Source organism: Podarcis bocagei (assembly GCF_964188305.1).
Source record: "Podarcis bocagei genome assembly, chromosome: 7".
Taxonomy (NCBI): Eukaryota; Metazoa; Chordata; class Lepidosauria; order Squamata; family Lacertidae; genus Podarcis; species Podarcis bocagei.
In genome coordinates, this window is record NC_138132.1 from 74,739,242 (window position 1) to 74,753,827 (window position 14,586).

The 14,586-nt window shown below is 46.2% G+C and overlaps 1 long non-coding RNA gene across 1 annotated transcript in view; it reads right to left on the reverse strand.

Annotated features, from left to right (window-relative positions):
- Positions 1 to 14,586, reverse strand: part of LOC308591191 — a 228,674-nt gene that overhangs the window by 22,887 nt on the left and 191,201 nt on the right. The window lies entirely within an intron of this gene.

The following is a 14,586-nucleotide window of genomic DNA, read 5'->3' on the forward strand; positions in this document are numbered from 1 at the left end:
ATACTCGAGGACCAGAGCAAAACAAGGTTAGGGACCATAATTATCTAAGAAGTGGGATTAACAGCATCAGGATATATATATAAGCGGTGGCAATCTGAGGCTACATCCATACTATACATTTAAATCACTATGATACCTCTTTAAGCACCCATAAAGGGCAAAGGTAAAGGGACCCCTGACCATTAGGTCCAGTCGTGGCCGACTCTGGGGCTGCGGTGCTCATCTCACTTTATTGGCCGAGGGAGCCAGCGTTCAGCTTCCGGGTCATGTGGCCAGCATGACTAAGCCGCTTCTGGCGAACCAGAGCAGCACGCGGAAACGCCGTTTACCTTCCCGCCGGAGTGGTACCTATTTATCTACTTGAACTTTGTGCTTTCGAACTGCTAGGTTGGCAGGAGCAGGGACCAAGCAACGGGAGCTCACCCCGTCGCGGGGATTCGAACCGCCGACCTTCTGATCGGCAAGTCCTAGGCTCTGTGGTTTAACCCACAGCACCATCCGCATCCCTTATAGCTTCCCACAAAGAATCATGGCACCTATAGCTTAAGAGCACCGAGAGCTGTTAGGAGACACCTCTCACTATTCCCCTTGCAGAGCTACTATTTCCAGAGTTTTTGTGTGTGAAGATAGATTGGTTGTTAAACCACTCTGGAAACTGTGCATGAGAACACCAGAAGAGCCATACTGGATCAAGCCAAAGGCCCATCTAAAATTTATTTATACATTAATCACATTTATATCTCACCTTTCCCCCCACCCCCAAGGACCTCAAGGCTCTCCCCTTCCTCATTTAAATTCCACAACAACCCTGCAAGGTAGGTTAGACTGGGAGGGACAATGACAGGCCAAAGGCCACCCAGTGGAGAGCTTCAAGACCGAGTGGAGGATTTGAACCCTGGTCTCCCAGGCCTTAGTCTGACACTATAACCACGGCACCACACCAGCTTTCGGTCCAGTATTCTTTTCTCACAGCGATAGCACCATGTTGCACTTACAGAAATAAATAAATGATGGATGCATGGCCCAGTACAACACAAGTGCAATACAGTGGTACCTCAGGTTAAGTACTTAATTCGTTCCGGAGGGCCGTACTGTTCTTAACCTGAAGCACCACTTTAGCTAATGGGGCCTCCTGCTGCTGCCGTGCTGCCAAAGCATGATTTCTGTTCCCATCCTGAAGCAAAGTTCTTAACCTGAAGCACTATTTCTGGGCTAGCAGAGTCTGTAACCAGAAGCATATGTAACCTGAAGCATATGTAACCTGAGGTACCACAGTACAGTCATACCTTGCGCTTCGGGTTGAGCGCATTCGAGTTGCGCTCCGCGGCAACCTGGAAGTAATGGAGCACGTTACTTCCGGGTTTCGCCGCTCGCACATGCGCAGACGCTCAAAATGACGTCACGCGCATGCGTGTTAGTGGCAAAACGCGACCCATGCATGCACAGACGCGCCGTTGTGTCTTGCGTTTTGTTCGGGATGCGAACGGGGCTCCGGAACAGATCCCGTTCGCATCCCGAGGTACCACTGTATTCCTTCGTCGCTGACATGTGGCAGAATACATCCTCAAGATACCCCAGTCTCAAGCAGCCCTGAGCCCAGTTTAAAGATGAAGTATCATGAGAGGTTTTGACGTTGCCCATCGATAGGACCTGGGCAACAGATTGAACAAGTACACAGAAGAAATGATCCATAATGAATTGAAAAAAATGTTTAAAAGTACCTTCCCCCAAAAAACCCAGAGTCCTTTTTGTTGGGGATAATTCAGACGGAAATTCTCAGGTGTCAAAAAAAGGCTATTTATGTATGCCACTGCTGCGATCCATGTTTTGTTAGTCCAAAAATAGAAAATGAGTGAGGTCCCAACTAAAGAAGAATGGCAACTTAAGCTGACGGAATATGCACAGCTTGCAGACTTAACATATAGAATAAGAGAACAAGAAGAACATACGTTTAGAGAAGATTGGAAAACGTTTATTGAACATATGGGGGGGGGAATTGTGTACGCTTGAAAACGCTGGCAGCATTAAGATAAATTCAACAGTGTAAATAAGTTTTGATGGATGTAAAAATGGAATACTGAATGGTTTAGTTTACGTATAATATGCAGGGATTTATGGTATGCAAAATGAACCATGGAAAAGGGAAGAAGGGAAGTCATTGATGTTGTAAGGATGTTTAAATGAGTATTCAAAATTGTAAAACAGAAAAACTAATAAAAATTATATATAATGGACAAGTTAATTTCAGGTTCCAAATACCGCATGGAAAGGGGTAAGTTGATAATAGGTTGCCTTCCTTTTCTATTTCAATCCACTGATGATGGCCGGGGTAAACAAATGCTGGTGTAGATTGAGGAGGCCATTGTGTATTTATCAGCTGAGATCATGGTTTTGTTTGTGGAAACATCTCTGAAAAGATGACAGTTTTGGAAATGGGAAGGAAGCATTTAGCTGGAAGGAGGAATCTGAATCCTGTAGAAAAGGAGAACCAGGAGGTGCAGGGAGTCAGCAATGTATCCCAGTGGTAAATTAGGAACTCAAGAGGAGCTTTGTTGCCTCAGGCTGATGGTTCATCCATGGAGTTCCTGCTTCTGGGCTTCCCACTGAAACATCTGGTTTGGCCACTGTGAGAACAGGATGCTGGACTAGTTGGGCCAATGGCTTGATCCTGCGGTAGCCAGGCTCTCCTTATGTGATGCTTGGGACCTGTTTTAGGGAGAAAGGAAAGACGTCTGTCCACAAGCCTGCAATTTTTCTATTGGGCGAACCATATATATTTAGAACCGTGAAGGTGGCACATTGTTCTTCCCGCAGGAACTGATTGGGGGGGGGGGTTGTGTGGAATGCTTAAGTAAGAACAGTATGCCAGGTCAAGGAGATTTGTGATTTCAAGTTCGTTTTAGGCTTTTTAGTCATTTAGCTTGCATATCAGTTTATTCAGATTTTTGTAACATTTATTTAAATGTTTCCATTTAATATTTATTTTTTAAGAGGAACCATATATACAGTGTTTGTGTGTGTGTGTGTGTGTGTGTGTGTGTGTGTGTGTGTGTGAGAGAGAGAGAGAGAGAGAGAGAGAGAGAGAGAGAGAGAGAGAGAGAGAGATGTTGTTATCTTATGTGCAGGGAAAATTCATCATGTTAAGTTTATGTCGCAAACAGTTTTATTTGGGTCTGAGTTAACTTCCATTGATGCAATCCTTTGTTAATTGCCTACAATTAAACTTTTGTTTTGTGATGGTCTGATGACCAGATACAAATAAACCCAATCTGATGTCATCTCTTTCACCCTGTAATAAGTGGCTGCACTTTATCTTTCCCCTATTCCACTGATGCAATTTTGTGTGTGTGTGTGTGTGTGTGCGTGCTAATTTTAGCAACTGCGGTCACAGAGGTCACAGAAGTCGAGGTCAAACGCCAGAGGAGCAGTCACAGAGTCAGAGGAGAAGATGTTGCAATGTTGTGGACGATGCTCAGGAGCTAGAGCAATAGGGTTGCAACACACACACACACACACACACACACACACACACACACAGGTTCTACATCGCTGTTATGTCGGCCAGCTGTTTCAAAGACTTAGCAATGCTACAGGAAAATATTAGCCAACGTTATTTGTTTCTTCACAGCACCCCCACCCCTTTTCATTAGAAAACCTCTCAGAGAGGCTTTGCGAAAATCCCTTTCCTAACCTTTGCCCTCAGGTGCACAATTTCAAAAAGTCATGACGCATGAGGAAAGAAGGAAGAGGAGGGAAGAGGGAAAAAGAAAGTTCTTAAAGTTACAGCCAATGTCAGTAGCGATTCTGGTGGCTTTGTCCTTGATAAAGAGGACATCCTTTTCGCTCCCTCTTTATGCTAACTTCTTCCTTCCTTCCTTCCTTCCTTCCTTCCTTCCTTCCTTCCTTCCTTCCTTCCTTCCTTCCTTCCCTCCCTCCCTCCCTCCCTCCCTCCCTCCCTCCCTCCCTCCCTCCCTCCCTCCCTCCCTCCTTCCTTCCTTCCTTCCTTCCTTCCTTCCTTCCTTCCTTCCTTCCTTCTCTCTCTCTCTCTCTCTCTCCCCAACCCTCTTTATCCAGATTCCCCACTATGTGCCAACCACATGCAAATAAGGCAAGGGCTGCCTGGAATTAAGCTGAGGGCCATATGTAGGCTTAGGGCTGCAGCTTCTAGCCTGGGTACATCTGTCCCCAACTTGAGAGGTTTAGCTTCTCAGGGTTGAGTGGAAGGGAATGCCAACAACACATGTTTGCGACATTTCCGGAAGGTGTCCTTCGAACCCTTCCAAAAGGCAAACGAGGAACAGCGATTCGGTATGTTCCGGAAAACTGGGCCTGTCTCTGGTTCACAGGCGTTGGGTGGTTGTTGTTTTCTGATGCTGTTGTTGCCTCATTGATTGTCTTCCCAAGAAGACTGTGCTTTCGACTCTGCTGTGTCATGATGTACGTGCAAGATCCAGTTTGGGCTCGCTCGATGGTGATTTATGCAGGCTCGAAATCAGTCATGTGTTTAAGCCAAAATGCAGGATGGGCTGATGGGGATCGGCCGGGGATCCTAACCGTAGCTCCACCAACAACACCTAGCCCTTCAGGAATCTGGTTGCTTCCCAAATGCCCAACTCCTTCCTGGTTATATAACATTCCTGAACTCTGCTGAGCAGATGGGTCAAGGGTAGGGAATGGAGGAGAAGTTTGATTTGGTTGGGGCTATGCTCAGTGGTAGAACTTTCTTGCACACACAAGGTCCCAGGTGCGATCCCTGTCATCTCCAGGTTGAACGAGAGAGACCTCCTGCAAGTCAGTGACCAATTGGTCTTGGCCAGTTGGTCTTGATTCCCAGTATAAGGCAGCTGCTTATATTCCTATGTCTTTAGCGATTGCCCATAACTCAGTGGCCAGAGAATCTGGTTTGTATTGTTATAGATCGGGGAGGGGGGAATCCCCCTGAACCCTAGAAATTAATAAATACCAGGGTTTTGATTAATTGGGATATGGATTAAAGTGCAGACCGGTGCCAGGTGGGGAATTCTGGGAATCCCTGGGCTGGGTTATGCAAACCAGCCTGGCTGGCTGAGTGAAGAGCAAGCCTGTTAACATGAGAAAACGTGTTGATGGGCCATTGGGCAGGGAGACTGAAATATACTCGGAGTCGAGAGTGGATTTCATGCTCTTTATTCAGCTCATGGTGGTGAGGAGGAACGGAAGTTCCCCCAGAATGTCTGCTTTATATACATTATTTACACAATGGGCCCCACGTGATTGGCTAATTCCAGGATTCTCCTGTAGGCCAATCAGGTTGCGGATTCACTTCCACCTGGAGCTGGATTGGGTGGCTCCTGTGGACCAATCAGACTGCTGCATTTTGGATCCTATTCAACTCAGTACATAACAGAGATGTTACCAAGGTGTATGTTTGAGGGGATGGGGAAAGGGTTTATTGGAAGAAGAAGGAAGAAGGAAGAGCTGAGATCCATCTTGGGCAGGCAGGGAGAAGGGTGCCTGTGCTGGTGCCTTTTGAAATGACCATGCCGTAAAATCTGGACTCACTCCATGCAGATGGTGTAAAAAGGTGTAAAAAGGTGAAGAAACCATATTTCTTAAAGCACGGCAGTCTCCGCCAAAGGGACACAGACCCTGTGGGCTCTTGCCACCACTTGGCAGAGGGAGGGGCAGGCACCAGACTTCTATAACAGTATGCAGGCCCTGGGTTCAATCCCCAGGCAGGGCTGAAAGAGTCTCCTGTGTGATACCTTGGAGAGCTGCTGCCAGTCAGTGTAGACAACACTGAAGTAGGTGGGACAAAGATCTGACTTGGTGTAAAATAGTTTCCTACCACCGTTGTCCCTTAACCATAGGTAAAGGTAAGGGGACCCCTGACAGTTAGGTCCAGTCGCGAACGACTCTGGGGTTGCGACGCTCATCTCATTTTACTGGTCGAGGGAGCCGGTGTACAGCTTCTGGGTCATGTGGCCAGCATGACTAAGCCACTTCTGCCGAACCAGAGCAGCGCATAGAAACACCGTTTAACTTCCCACCAGAGCGGTACCTATTTATCTACTTGCACTTTGATGTGTTTTCGAACTCACCCCGTCGCGGGGATTCGAACCGCCGACCTTCTGATCGGCAAGCCCTAGGCTCTGTGGTTTAGACCACAGTGCCACCTGCATCCCACCCTTAACCATAGCCCAGTGGTAAACCGGCTTCCTGTGTTCCTATATAAGGCGACTGATTCCGTTGGCGTTGTCTAGCCACTCTACAAGATTTCTCGTAAGTTCCTATACAGCTCAGGGCGACAGGCCTTCCCTTTTGACCTGCAGCTGCTCCCTTTTGCCAATCCCTTTTCAATTTCTCCACCACCCTTCCCCAAGTATTGGCAAGGCAGCTCATCGTCAGCTCGTCCCAAACCTGCTCTTCCCGGCTCCTGCAAGACTCGGCGGTTCTGCAATGCTAGAAACTCATGGAACACTTTGCTGACTCCTCTTGCAGCCAGCTCATTTCTACGGGTGCCTTCGGCTCCCTAACAGGGACAGTAAATTACAGCCTTGCACAATGTGTGGTTGTGCAAGCCTTTGGGAAAAAATAAATAAAAGAACAAAGTGACCCATATTTAGCTTCTCTTGTGGCCTAATCCAGAGATCTTTGAAAGCTGAACCTCCGCAGAAACAGGTGCATGAAAGGGGTGAGCCAATTGGTCCATTGCAGTCTCTGTCCATTTCTCCTTTTTCCACAATTTTTAACTTCACTACGCCACATTGCCACATCAGTTCTCAATCACGACTCAGAAAGAGTTTGCTGTTAGCATAGCTAGGGGAAGGGCAGGTTTCAGTTTTTCATTTTTTTCCAAATTTAAGTATAGTTCTCCAGATGTCCACGTCAGCTTGTGATGTTTCCTCCCAGTCTTCATGAAAATTAATCAGGTTACCTCCTTAATACGCACATTTTTGTAATGCAATTTCCCCTAAAATGCAGATTTTTTTTGCCAAGCGATTCCCCTTATTATAATGCATCTGAGTGCATTATTTTCACTAATGTTGTATGTGTGTTTATAATGGAGAAATTACCACAGTATATGCATTGTTGTATGCATTACTCTGCTGGACACAGAGAAGTGCAAATTTCAAAGGACCATTGGGGTGTATGGGGGTGGCTAAACCAGGTGAAGGTCTCCAACAAAGGATCTCAAACCCTTGGTGAGTTAGGGACTTCCCCTGCATGCGAAGACAGGCTCTGACAGATTGAGCAGATGAGACTAATGGTCAAAAAGGCGGTTTCTGCATGTGCTGGAGAGGAAAGTGGGGGGCAGATGGGGCTTGTCAACCTGGGAAGGGAGCCCATCTAGGAGGAGGAAAACTCTCATCCTGAACCTCTGCTGCCTTGCAGGATATCTTTGGTAGAAGAAAAGGCTAAGGAGGAAACCCTACACAAATCTGGAGTGGAGTCCCTAAGCTGGTTGGTGTCTTGCATGCCTTCTTCCAGCAACTCCTGCAGCCAAGCTGGTACCAAATGTATTGCTCTGCTTTCCTTTGGACCACAACAGCAAGACGGAGAGGGTGGCCTTGTCATCTGGGCAGCCCAGGACCTCCACACATACTGCCCAGGCTTGTGTCCTAGGAAGGTCAACTTGGTGCTGCAAACTTTGACTTCACCCACCGAGGCTCACTCCACTGTCTCTCGAGACAGATGGATAAGAAAAGCATCAGCAGCAGTGTTTGTCTCTGCACTGCTTTGGGAAGAAAGAATTGATAGTTCAGGGTGATGGGTCTTCTCTTTGGAGCGGCAGCTCCTTTTTTTCAAATCCAGTTTCAACCTCTCCACCACCCGCCTTTCCAAAGCACTGTAAATGCAGCTCTTTGTTGGCTTGGACCAAACCAGCTTTTCTAGGCTCCAACGATACCTGATGCTTCTGTGGTGTTTGAACTCAGGCAATATGAGGTTCTAAAGACAAACTGAATCACATTTCTTCCTCTAGCCTTAGGGGGTATCCAACAATAGTGATATTCAGAGTAAAGGTAAAGGGACCCCTGACCATTAGGTCCAGTCGTGACCGACTCTGGGGTTGCGGCGCTCATCTTGCTTTATTGGCCGAGGGAGCTGGCATACAGCTTCCGGGTCATGTGGCCAGCATGACTAAGCCGCTTCTGGCAAACTAGAGCCGTGCACGGAAATGCCATTTAGCTTCCCGCAGGAGTGGTACCTATTTATCTACTTGCACTTGATGTGCTTTCGAACTGCTAGGTTGGCAGGAGCAGGGACCGAGCAAACGGAGCTCACCCCATCGCGGGGATTTGAACCGCCGACCTTCTGATTGGCTCTGTGGTTTAACCCACAGCACCACCCACGTCCCTTCGATATTCAGAGTAGACCCACTGAAATGACTAACTTGGTTCCTCTGAGTAGGAAGTTGAATGCAGCCTTAGAATGCTGCAATGCAGCTCCCATCAACTCTGATTCCATTGGCCATGATGGCGGAGGATGATGGGAAATGGAGTCCAGCAGCATCTGGAAGGCCATAGGTTGTTACGGAAAAGGAGCAATGCGGCAGCGAGCTGCAGCTGGCTGGAAAGCAAAACATGAAGGGAATGTTAGGACTGTACCGTGGGAACAAAGGGACAGTCTATTTACTATGCTGAGCACCGGAATTAGCTCAGAGTGTAATTTGACCTGTACAGGAAGTACAGGAGGTGGAGTTTGTCTCTCTGCTGTTGGAGTTTGAAGAGAGCAGACGCGTTTCTCTGTAATGCTGCAAGGACAGAAATAAAGGCATGTAAATACATTTCTGTCTATCTCTTTCCCCTCCCTGGGGGAGCAGGGAGCAGGGAAGAGTGGTGTGTTCTTCTCACGTTGAGGAGGATCGCCGATCGCGACCTAGCCTGTATCCTGCCGGGAAACGCAGACAGGGAGGTCAACAAGGAGATCAAGCCGGGTGCCTGGAGAGTGGCCAGTTTCTCCTGATAAGGCTTGAATTTCCTGACATAGGTTTCCTATTCATGATGTAGACAATACTCAATTAGGTGGACACATAGTCTGGCCTGTCATTGGATTCTTCTCAATATTAACCCAGATTTCAATGTATAGTTAGAAGCAACAACTTAAACACGTTGCAGAATTCCCCAAAAATAGACCAGAAGCAATTAATATTTCATCCAGCAGAGCTTTACTGCTACTGAAGGCAAATGAGCATAATGGTCACAAATCCAATACATTCAGAATTGGCACTGTCCATAAGAAATCCAGTTGCAGCAGACTTAACTTAAACTTAACAAGAACTTACAATAAGACTGAACCTTAACACTAAGCGTACAGAACGCCACACCAGAAGGAAGAGCTATAGGAAGAGAAAGTGGAACCCAGGCTCCTTCTGGCCTGACTATTATAGTCAGCAAGCCTTGACAGAAAGAGATCAGAGAACCAGTTTAAGCCAGCTGAACTCAGCTTCTCTGAAGGAACAACCCAAACATCATGAACCTTCTGTTTGTTTCTTTCACACAGAGAAGCTTCCAGAACCCTCTTGAATTAAGTAGAATAGGGAATATCTCTCCACATCAGATCAATACTTTCTGCACTAGGAAATGCAAACTAACATAGCCTGGTCCCATATGGACTGAGGTGGTGAGAAATGTCTCTTTAACTATCTACCCCCTAGGTTAATCACATGCAAAAGAAGAGTCTTGATGGATGAGGTCAAAAAGCCCATATTCATTTCAGTGGGTCTACACTGAGTATAACTTAGTTGACACAGCCCTAAGAAATGTTCTCCTGGCACGAGGGATGGGGGGTTGTTGTTGTTGTTTAGTCGTGTCCGACTCTTTGTGACCCCATGGACCAGAGCATGCCAGGCACTCCTGTCTTCCACTGCCTCCCGCAGTTTGGTCAAACTCATGTTTGTAGCTTCGAGAACACTGTCCAACCATCTTGTCCTCTGTCGTCCCCTTCTCCTTGTGCCCTCCATCTTGCCCAACATCAGGGTATTTTCCAGGGAGTCTTCGCTTCTCATGAGGTGGCCAAAGTATTGGAGCCTCAGCTTCACAATCTGTCCTTCTAGTGAGCACTCAGGGCTGATTTCCTTAAGAATGGATAGGTTTGATCTTCTTGCAGTCCATGGGACTCTCAAGAGTCTCCTCCAGCACCATAATTCAAAATCATCAATTCTTCGGCAATCAGCCTTCTTTATGGTCCAGCTCTCACTTCCATACATCACTACTGGGAAAACCATAGCTTTAACTATACAGACCTTTGTTGGCAAGGTGATGTCTCTGCTTTTTAGGATGCTGTCTAAGTTTGTCATTGCTTTCCTCCCAAGAAACAGGCGTCTTTTAATTTCATGGCTGCTGTCACCATCTGCAGTGATCATGGAGCCCAAGAAAGTAAAATCTCTCACTGCCTCCATTTCTTCCCCTTCTATTTGCCAGGAGGTGATGGGACCAGGGGCCATGATCTTCGTTTTTTTGATGTTGAGCGGGTTGGTTTTCCCAATTTTTCTACCTGATTTGTGTTTCCCATAACAATATGCAAACCGAAACACTGTCCTAAATTTTGGCAAACATTTTACACTTCTCCAACCAATGTACAAAAGAGTGTTACTGAGATGCATGCGTTAGTGAAAATAGCATGCAAATGTGTGTTATTGTCAGAAAAACTGCATGCAGAAATTTGTGTGCCTGGCAAAATTACCGGTATGTACAAAAACATGTGTATGAGTTGAAATCCTTCCTAGAATCCTAACTGATTTTCATGATTATTATTTTTTTAAATCACAAACTGATGTATGAAGGAGAACTGAATTGAAGATTGACTGAAGGAGAAATGGAGAGAAACCAAAACTGACAGGATGACAGGAACTGTGGCAGTGAAAATCAGTTGCTGTGGTTTCCCATTGGTGTCTGACGTATTCTGATGTATTTTGCTAGTTTATGATCAAAGTAGTAGTATTTGGTTAGCTTGCTTTTTTAGAGGAAGGGGGAATCTGAAGCTTTTGCAACCACCCCAGTAACATCGATAGCAAGCCTTGTGCAGCAAGAATTCCACTCCTACCCAGTGATGTGAAAGAAATTTTGCTTAGTCTACACTCCCAGGAATGCTGTGTCACCTTCCTGAATGGATAAATAAAACAAGCTCAGTTGATTCCAGCCAATAGAGGGCAGTAGAGGCCATCTGGAGCCCATCTTCATGTAGGCTGTGACTATTGACATACCAGCGTATGATTTGCTCCTATGGAGCTGCCTTAGGCTGAGTCAGGCTACTCGTCTCTCTCACCCAGCATTGCTTATCCTCTGAGTTTATTCCCAAAGCTGCACTCCTCGCACCCACCTCATTTCAGCCAGAGAAAGCAAGGATTGGATTTTGCCAAGCCTGTGCTCTGTCATTGAGTTATGGCCATTCTCCACCAACACACCCATGAACTGGGGGCAATTCCTCCGTGCTCAAACCACAGGCGAGTCACACGACTTGTCAGCCTGGCTGGGTGAGCTGATTTTGATCAGCACGGCTGTGCTGAATTTCTTCCCACTTGGGTGGGGCTGAGCCCTCATCCACACTATCTTCCCTATATACATAAAAATGTAAGGCGGTCATCACGCAGCCCCCATTGGAGGATTTGTAGCGCCTCATCTGAATGCCTCCACTTGAGGAGAGTCCATCCCTTCCCAAGGCAGACTGTTCTACTGTCAAAACAGCCTGTACTGTTAGGAAGTGTCTCTCCTGAGTTTGAGCCTGATTCTGCTTCCGTCTCATGGAGAGAAGGCTACCACTGCTTACCAGCTGAGTGCTGATGTGCTCAGCTCCTGCTTGAAGGTTTCCCAGTGGTTGGCTACTGTGAGAACAGGGTGTTGGACTAGACAGGCCACTGGCCTGTTCATAAATCTAAGCAACAGCATGTTGTTGTTGTTTAGTCGTTTAGCCGTGTCCGACTCTTCGTGAACCCATGGACCAGAGCATGCCAGGCACTTCTGTCTTCCACTGCCTCCCGCAGTTTGATCAGACTCATGTTTGTAGCTTTGAGAACACTGTCCAAACATCTCGTCCTCTGTCGTCCCCTTCTCCTTGTGCCCTCCATCTTGCCCAACATCAGGGTCTTTTCCAAGGAGTCTTCTCTTCTCATGAGGTGGCCAAAGTATTGGAGTCTCAGCTTCAGGATCTGTCCTTCCAGTGAGCACTCAGGGCTAATTTCCTTCAGAATGGATGTGTTTGATCTTCTTGCAGTCCATGGGACTCTCAAGAGTCTCCTCCAGCACCATAATTCAAAAGCATCAATTCTTCAGTGATCAGCCTTCTTTATGGTCCAGCTCTCACTTCCATACATCACTCCTGGGAAAACCATAGCTTTAACTATACGGACCTTTGTTGGCAAGGTGATGTCTCTGCTTTTTAAGACGCTGTCTAGGTTTGCCATTGCCTTTCTCCCAAGGAGCAGGCGTCTTTTAATTTCGTGACTGCTGTCACCATCTGCAGTGATCATGGAGCCCAAGAAAGTAAAATCTCTCACTGCCTCCATTTCTTCCCCTTCTATTTGCCGGGAGGTGATGGGACCAGGGGCCATGATCTTCGTTTTTTTGATGTTGAGCTTCAGACCATATTTTGCGCTCTCCTCTTTCACCCTCATTAAAAGGTTCTTTAATTCCTCCTCACTTTCTGCCATCAAGGTTGTGTCATCTGCATATCTGAGGTTGTTGATATTTCTTCCGGCGATCTTAATTCCGGCTTGGGATTCATCCAGCCCAGCCTTTCGCATGATGAATTCTGCATATAAGTTAAATAAGCAGGGAGACAATATACAACCTTGTCGTACTCCTTTCCCAATTTTGAACCAATCAGTTGTTCCATATGCAGTTCTAACTGTAGCTTCTTGTCCCACATACAGATTTCGCAGGAGACAGATGAGGTGATCAGGCACTCCCATTTCTTTAAGAACTTGCCATAGTTTGCTGTGGTCGACACAGTCAAAGGCTTTTGCATAGTCAATGAAGCAGAAGTAGATGTCTTTCTGGAACTCTGTAGCTATCTCCATAATCCAGTGCATGTTTGCAATTTGGTCTCTGGTCCCTCTGCCTCTTCTAAATCCAGCTTGCACTTCTGGGAGTTCTTGGTCCACATACTGCTTGAGCCTTCCTTGTAGAATTTTAAGCATAACCTTGCTAGCGTGTGAAATGAGTGCAATTGTACGGTAGTTGGAGCATTCTTTGGCACTGCCCTTCTTTGGGATTGGGATGTAGACTGATCTTCTCCAATCCTCTGGCCACTGGTGAGTTTTCCAAACTTGCTGGCATATTGAGTGTAGCACCTTAACAGCATCATCTTTTAAAATTTTAAATAGCTCAGCTGGAATATCATCACTTCTACTGGCCTTGTTATTTGCAGTGCTTTCTAAGGCCCATTTGACTTCACTCTCCAGGATGTCTGGCTCAAGGTCAGCAACCACACTACCTGGGGTGTACATATCTTTCTGGTATAATTCCTCTGTGTATTCTTGCCACCTCTTCTTGATGTCTTCTGCTTCTGTTAGGTCCTTACCACTTTTGTCCTTTATTATGGTAATCTTTGTACTAAATGTTCCTTTCATATCTCCAATTTTCTTGAACAGCTCTCTGGTTCTCCCCATTCTGTTGGTTTCCTCTATTTCTTTGCATTGCTCTTTTAAGAAGGCCTTCTTGTCTCTCCTTGCTATTTTTTGGAAATCTGCATTCAATTTCCTGTATCTTTCACTATCTCCCTCGCATTTTGCTTGCCTTCTCTCCCCCGCTATTTGTAAGGCCTCGTTGGACAGCCACTTTGCTTTCTTGCAAAGTGGGATGGTTTTAGTTGCTGCCTCCTTATAATGTTGCGAGCCTCCATCCATAGTTCTTCAGGCACTCTGTCCACCAAATCTAAATTCTTAAACCTGTTCCTCACTTCCACTGTGTATTCATAAGGGATTTGACTTAGATTGTACCTTACTGGCCCAGTGGTTTTTTCTACTTTCTTCAGTTTAAGCTTGAATTTTGCTATATGAAGCTGATGATCTGAGCCACAGTCAGCTCCAGGTCTTGTTTTTGCTGACTGTATAGAGCTTCTCCATTTTGGCTGCAGAGAATATAATCAATCTGATTTCGATGCTGCCCATCTGGTGATGTCCATGTGTAGAGTCGTCTCTTGTGTTGTTGGAAAAGAGTGTTTGTGATGACCAGCTTGTTCTCTTGGCAGAACTCTATTAGCCTTTGCCCTGCTTCATTTTGAACTCCAAGGCCAAACTTGCCAGTTGTTCCTTTTATCTCTTGACTCCCTACTTTAGCATTCCAATCCCCTATAATGAGAAGAACATCCTAAGCAACAGCATAGGTGTTGGTAAACCCTTCTAGCCTGGGTTTCACTGACAATTACCTGGAATTAGCAGCTGTCAGCAGTGTCTGATGAACAATTAAGTCCAATTCACTGTTATCTGAAGTATGGGATGAATGCAATGCAGTTAATCAGTTAATCTCCTAACTCGTTGCCATCCATTTATAATTTCATTTATTCTCCACCCACTTCCATCTGACAGATGTCCCACCTACTTACTAGTCTTTCCCTGTGACTTTCAGCTTCCCTTTCCAGTTAACTTAACAACCAAGAAGTTTCCTT